Source organism: Pongo pygmaeus, chromosome 14, assembly GCF_028885625.2.
Source record: "Pongo pygmaeus isolate AG05252 chromosome 14, NHGRI_mPonPyg2-v2.0_pri, whole genome shotgun sequence".
Taxonomy (NCBI): Eukaryota; Metazoa; Chordata; class Mammalia; order Primates; family Hominidae; genus Pongo; species Pongo pygmaeus.
This window is the reverse complement of record NC_072387.2, coordinates 50,559,194-50,565,435: the sequence shown is the minus strand read 5'-3', so window position 1 is coordinate 50,565,435 and position 6,242 is coordinate 50,559,194. Positions and strand designations below refer to the sequence as shown.

The window sequence follows — 6,242 nt, the reverse complement described above, 5'->3', positions numbered from 1 at the left end:
GTCCAAATATGCTCTTCTTATAAGGACACCAATGATATTGGATTTGGGCCCACCCTAACAGGCTCATTTTAACTTGATCACCTTTTTCAAGGCTCTGTCTCCAAATACAGTAGCATTCTCAGGTGCTAGAGGTTAGCACTTCAACATATGAATTTTGGGACACATAATTCACCCCACAACACAATGATTCTATATGTTTTTAATAACCACAAACGCATATAACCAAAAATGTAGTCATGTGTTAAGGGATAAGTGTAGAGGAAGAATAGGGATGAAATTTAAATGTGTTAAAATGCACCAAAAAGGAAAAAAAATGGAAAAAGCATTTCCCAAAAGAGTTAAACCATTGTCAAATCATTTCAAGCCAGTAGTAAGCTGGGTTAATTGTCAAATGCTTCAGCAAGCTCTAGTGGGGGAGTTAACAGCAGTTATTATCTTAAAAGGAACACATTTCTTTTAATGCTATTATGTTTTAGAAGTGCATAAAAGGTTTCCAAGGAGAGTCCCTTTTGTGTAATGATGCAAATTGTACTGAGTGGTATGCATCATTTCTGGGGTGACATCTGGGGGTAAAGTCAGAAAAATCTAAAGCCTTAGCAATATGTTAAGGTAAATTTTCTTGAACTGGAAGAATGGAGGTAGCTTCTGAAGATGGAATACACAGAGCTTTGTAAAATAGAGATAATAAGAGGGAAATAACAAGTTTTAGAATCTTGCAGGTTTCCTGCTGTTTATAGTTCACAGATCCAAATATAGCTGTGTTTTAAGTTTTTAAAACATCCATTTTGTGTGAAAATCCATCTCTATAGATAGTCTCGGCCTTAGTGAAATAGACTAGGAAAGGAATATCAGTAACTGCACAAATCTCTTTGAAAGGAAATGATTTGAACCAAGGATTCCTGGCTATCTGGATTTTCTGAATATAAACAAAAGAACTTCTGGGGAAAAACAGCAGGATAAAAAACATTAAAATGGAAGAAAAAAGAAATAAATCAAAAGGGAGATATAAGAGTCTACTATGACTAATTTTTACTTCTCCTAAGTTACTCTTTTATTTCCTGGCACTAATCTCCTTCCGAGGCCAAGAAGTTTTATCTCACTTATTTATGCTCCATTACAAGTATTTCTCCTGAGGTTGGTATTTGGGTAGTGTGGAACAATCAAACATTTGCAAATGCCTTGGCAATGAATCGTTGTTTCTGTTTTCTTTCTCTCTCTCTCTCTTTTCCACCATGAATCCATTAGACATTTACCTTTATTACATTTATGAATGCACCCTGAGTCTAAGAAAGCTCTGGGTGAATCTAGACCATACATCAAATATCTCTGAAGTGTTTAGGTGCTACTGGGGTGAGAACTTTATAAATAATTATGTCCTAGATTTTGTTATTATTCACTAGTGAGGCATATTCCTGTCTAAAGTTGTTTCGAAGAACTCATCTGTGAAATTCCAGTAAAAGATGTATCACTTTTTTAATATCCCCCAAGCCCCCATCACTGATACCCAATCTTGCTTCCAAACTTCTTGAGGAAGTTGAAAGTTCAATGGCGGTGCCTCTGTTGACTCAATCTTTATTATTGTCTCCATCACAGGTATTTTGTTCTAATGGCATCTCCCAAAGAACCATTGTTCTGTTAAATTATCAACCAAATGTTCACACGGAATCTGCGACTGTGCATACAATTAAGATGTGATGTAATTTACAAAGTGATGTAACAATGGGATGCAGCTCAGTCTCATAGTCCCCTTATCATGAATGAACAAGCAAAAACCCACCCTGTGCCTGTGTTTTACTTTGAGACGATTTTCCAATAATATTCTTTATTTGCATTGCATTATTTAAATTTTATACTTTCACAAAGTGAAAAGTACAGCAGTAGGAATAGCCAGCACTAAGCACAAGTGATATTGGCCAAAAGTCTCCTTCTCGGCCAGGTGTGGTGGCTCAGGCCTGTAATCCCAGCACTTTGGGAGGCCAAGGCAGGCAGATCGCTTGAGCCCAGGAGTTTGAGACCATCCTGGGCAACATGGCAAAACCCTGTCTCTACTAAAAATACAAAATAAACTAGCTAGGTAGGGTGACACATGTCTGTAGTCCCAGCTACTTGGGAGGCTGAGGTGGGAGGATCACTTGAGCCCTGGAGGCTGAGGCTGCATAGAGCTCTGATTGTGCCACTGCACCACTCCAGCCTGGGTGACAGAGTGAGACCCTGTCTCAAAAAAAAAAAAAAAAAGTCTTTTTCTCTCTCTCTCTTTCTACCTGCTTTTACATATTTTACACAATGTCTATTTTAATCCAGGCCCTATATCAAAGCACTGGGTATTAAATATTCAAAGATGAATAAAGTAAAGTAGCAATGATAATTCAATATAATAAATGCTATGCTCATAGTATAAACTAGAGGCTATTAGAGCATATCTTAGTTTGGGTACCCCCACCCACCTAAATTGGAGCCTAAGAAAAATATGATGTATGAGTGTTTACTTAGGTGATCATTCCAAGAAACAGAGGTGAGAGTGTGGAGAGTGAGAGAGGGGATAAAAAAAGCTGGTAAAGGATGTGGGCATCAGGGGCACAACCCCACTGGAGTCCCTCTGAAGAACTGGGTAGAACAAGCCTCAGAATCATTTCCCTGGAGGATCCACTGATTCCAGCCCCCTACTAATTGGCGGTTGCCTCTGGGGTGTATTAGCGTCCCCCACACTTCTATGTTGCTTCTGTAACCAAGCTGAGCAGCTTCCTATGGATTCAGAGAAAGCCCAGAGGCAGCAAAGCAGAGGGAAGCTTCAGAGAGGACTGGAAGAGGGGAGTGGGCAAAGCACATGAGCCCCTTCCCAGGCAGGCCAAGAAGCCGTGGCACAGAGCATCACAAGCATTGGCTACAAAGAGTATTAAGGGGCTCCTAATTTTATTTTGGAGAAGGGAGAGGAGGTTCCTCAGAGTAAACAAGCCTGAAGCTAAACCTCAAAGAGGAGTGGGCAAAGGAGAAAAGGCCTTCTAATATACAGAGGAGCTTGAGCAAAAGAGGGAGCACACTTGGAGAAGTGCGAATATTTAGGTAGGGATAATGTGCAAGAATAGAGAGAAAGAGATGAATCCAAAAGAAATTTAGGAAGTTGACTGACAAGACTTGTGAAAGGCAAATGGTGTTTTAATGGGAGAAAAGGGGAGAAAGAAGTTTCTGGTTATGGCGGTAGAGTAGGTGGATACAGAGGGAAGGATAGAAAACTTGTTTATGGGATGAGGAATATGGCAAGTTCAGCTTTGCTCATTAAATGTCTATGGTGCCTATAGAATGTACAGGTGGTAACATCTTATAATTAGATGTCTGAAACATGACTCCATTAGATACCTGCCTTTATTCGATTTATAAAAGCACTCTGAACCTATTTAAGCACTGGGTGCATCTGGCCGTGCATTAACTGTCTGTGAACTGAGGGGAGAGGTGAGGTCTAGAAACACAGATGTATCTCAACCCATCCTAAGGGGTTATCAAGGATGTAGGTGTCAGTGAGATTATGCAGAGTATGTACAATGAGGAGAGAAGAGAGTTGATGACAGAGCCTTGATGTTTAAATGGCAAGTAAAGAAAGAGAACTCCAAGATGGATATTGAGAACCTGTGGTTGAAGGAGTAGAAGGAAAATCATGAGAAAGTAATAAAATGTGAACCAAGGGCAGTGAGAATGCCAGGGAGAGAGGACAACAATGCCAGCCACCATACAGAGGTCAAGGAAATTAAAAGTGAAAACTATCTTTTGGGTTTAGTGATGGAGAATTGGTTGGGGATCACAGCATAGTGAAAGTTGCTGCTGCGATGCCACACCAGGCCGTGGGCTAGGTGCTTTGTGTCCATTCTTTCACGGAATCCTCAAGCCAGCCCTCTGAGTTGTTGCCACTATTCTGTGCAGAGTGTGACACATGAGGGGTGCAAGACACAGAAAGATTATGTCACTAGTTTAGGAAATGGTATCGCCAGGGTTGACAGCCAGGCCATCCAATTTCTAAACCCAACATTACATTATTGTCTTAGTCCATTTGGGCTACTATAATGAAATACCATAAACTGGGTAGCTTATAAACTACAGGAATTTATTTCTCACAATTCTGGAGTTTGGGAAGTCCAACATCAAGGTGTCAGCAGATTTGGTGTCTGATAAGAGCGTGCTCTCTGGTGGCCGGGTGCAGTGGCTTACGCCTGTAATCTCAGCACTTTGGGAGGCCGAGGCTGGCGGATCATGAGGTCAGGAGATCGAGACCATCCTGGCTAACACGGTGAAACCCCGTCTCTACGAAAAAAAAATACAAAAAAATTAGCCGGGCATGGTGGCAGGCGCCTGTAGTCCCAGCTACTCAGGAGGCTGAGGCAGGAGAATGGCGTGACTTCGGGAGGCGGAGCTTGCAGTGAGCTGAGATCACGCCACTGCACTCCAGCCTGGGTGACAGAGCAAGACTCCATCTCAAAAAAAAAAAAAAAGAGCCTGCTTTCTGGTTTATGTATGGCCACTTTCCACTGTGTCCTCACATGGTGGAAGGGGTGAGAGAAGTCATTAGATCTCTTTAATAAGGACACAGAACCATTTTGTGAGGGCTTCACTGTCATGATCTAATAATCTCCCAAAGGCCCCACCTTCAAAAACCCTGGCATTAGGGATTACGTTTCAACACATGAATTCTGGGTACAGTGTTGGAGGGGACTTAAACATTCAGTCTATAGCAACTATAATACCTCATAGATGCCACACCAGGAAGAAGAATATCTTTTCCATGGAGACAGGAGGGAAGAAGGTAAGGGACATGTGAAGGCAGATACCGGCTGTGTGGGAGTGGAGGAAATTTGTGCAATTCGTGTCAGCCTCTATTTTCTCTGTTAAGACTTCGAGTTCCTTTTCTGTTTGTTTGTTTGTTTGTGTTTGTTTGTTTGCTTGAGACAAGTGTCACTCACTCTGTTGCCCAGGCTGGAGTGCAATGGTGCAATTTCAGCTCACTGCAACCTCCACCTCCCGAGTTGAAGTGTTTCTCCTCCCTCAGCCTCCTGAGTGGCTGAGATTACAGGCATGTGTTACCACGCCCAGCTAATTTTTGTATTTTTAGTAGAGACGGGATGTCACCTTGTTGGCCAGGCTGGTCTCGAACTCCCTGCCTCAAGTGATGTGCCCACCTCAGCCTCCCAAAGTACTGGGATTACAGGCATGAGCCACTGTGCCTGGCCTTTGAGTTCCTTTTCTGAGGCAAAGTAGGGCAACGTGAAGTTATGATAGAGAAACTGAGGGCAGAGGTGAAATTTCAGAATAATTGCTGGGGGAAGAAGTGGACATCTCTAAATCTGGGGCCTCAAAGCTTGTCTGCTTTTAAGAACTGTCTCTCCTCCCATGCCATCTACCCAGATGCAGTTGGATCACCCATGTTCCAATTTTCTCCTCATGCAATATAAACACTTTATTTAAGAGCAACAGATATTCCATGTGGGCCAAGTGGTTGACCTATCCAAGATCAAGTAGCAGGTTCCATGTAGCCTGCAAGCCTCTAGCTCTGACCCCAATAGGGTGAGCACATCTCCCTCCCACCTGTGGCCTTTCATGTTCTTGATTATGGAGTAGCTCAGGAAGTCCATGAATTCCACATGCACCTGTGTGCACTGTCCCTGCTAGTCAGTCCTGCCCAGAACCTTGGTATCACTGGCCAGCTTAATGGGCTGTACATGGCTTGTGTTCATGGTAGCAGCACAGCTGTGGTCGGGCAGAGATGCTGTGTTAGAAATTGACTTACCCTTCTGATCATAGATGTTTGGTTCATCAGTGGGCATCTGATCCAAACTTAGCCAATCCTATTTTCTTGCCTCCCAAGTCAGGGTTTATTCTGCACTAACTAGAGTCCCTCCCCAGGAAATTTGGAAGTAGAAGTGAAAAGAAAATCATCTCTCTTCTTGTGTAAAAAATTGTAAGATATAAAGATGGAGGATGTTGGTGACTGGAAGGTCTTAGGAGGATCAATATATAAAACCCCTGCTATATTTATTGATGTATACTAATACATTTCACATTAATATGTATTATAATAACACATATTAATATACATCCAAGCTCAGAACCAACTGAGAGATAGATGCAAGACTCAGACCATTGGAGATCAAGATGTCATATTTAATAAATGTCAAACAAGCCTGGAGATGGTAGGAGAGAATATGATATATTGACCTACTTTTGTTCCACCCCTGAATTAAAGAGAATTACTCACCCAG

General features: G+C 42.1%; 1 pseudogene; it reads right to left on the bottom strand.

The window, feature by feature from the left end:
• Window positions 1-5,444: 5,444 nt before the first annotated feature.
• On the bottom strand, window positions 5,445-5,717 carry LOC129011308 (small ribosomal subunit protein eS28-like; annotated as a pseudogene).
• Window positions 5,718-6,242: the final 525 nt, after the last annotated feature.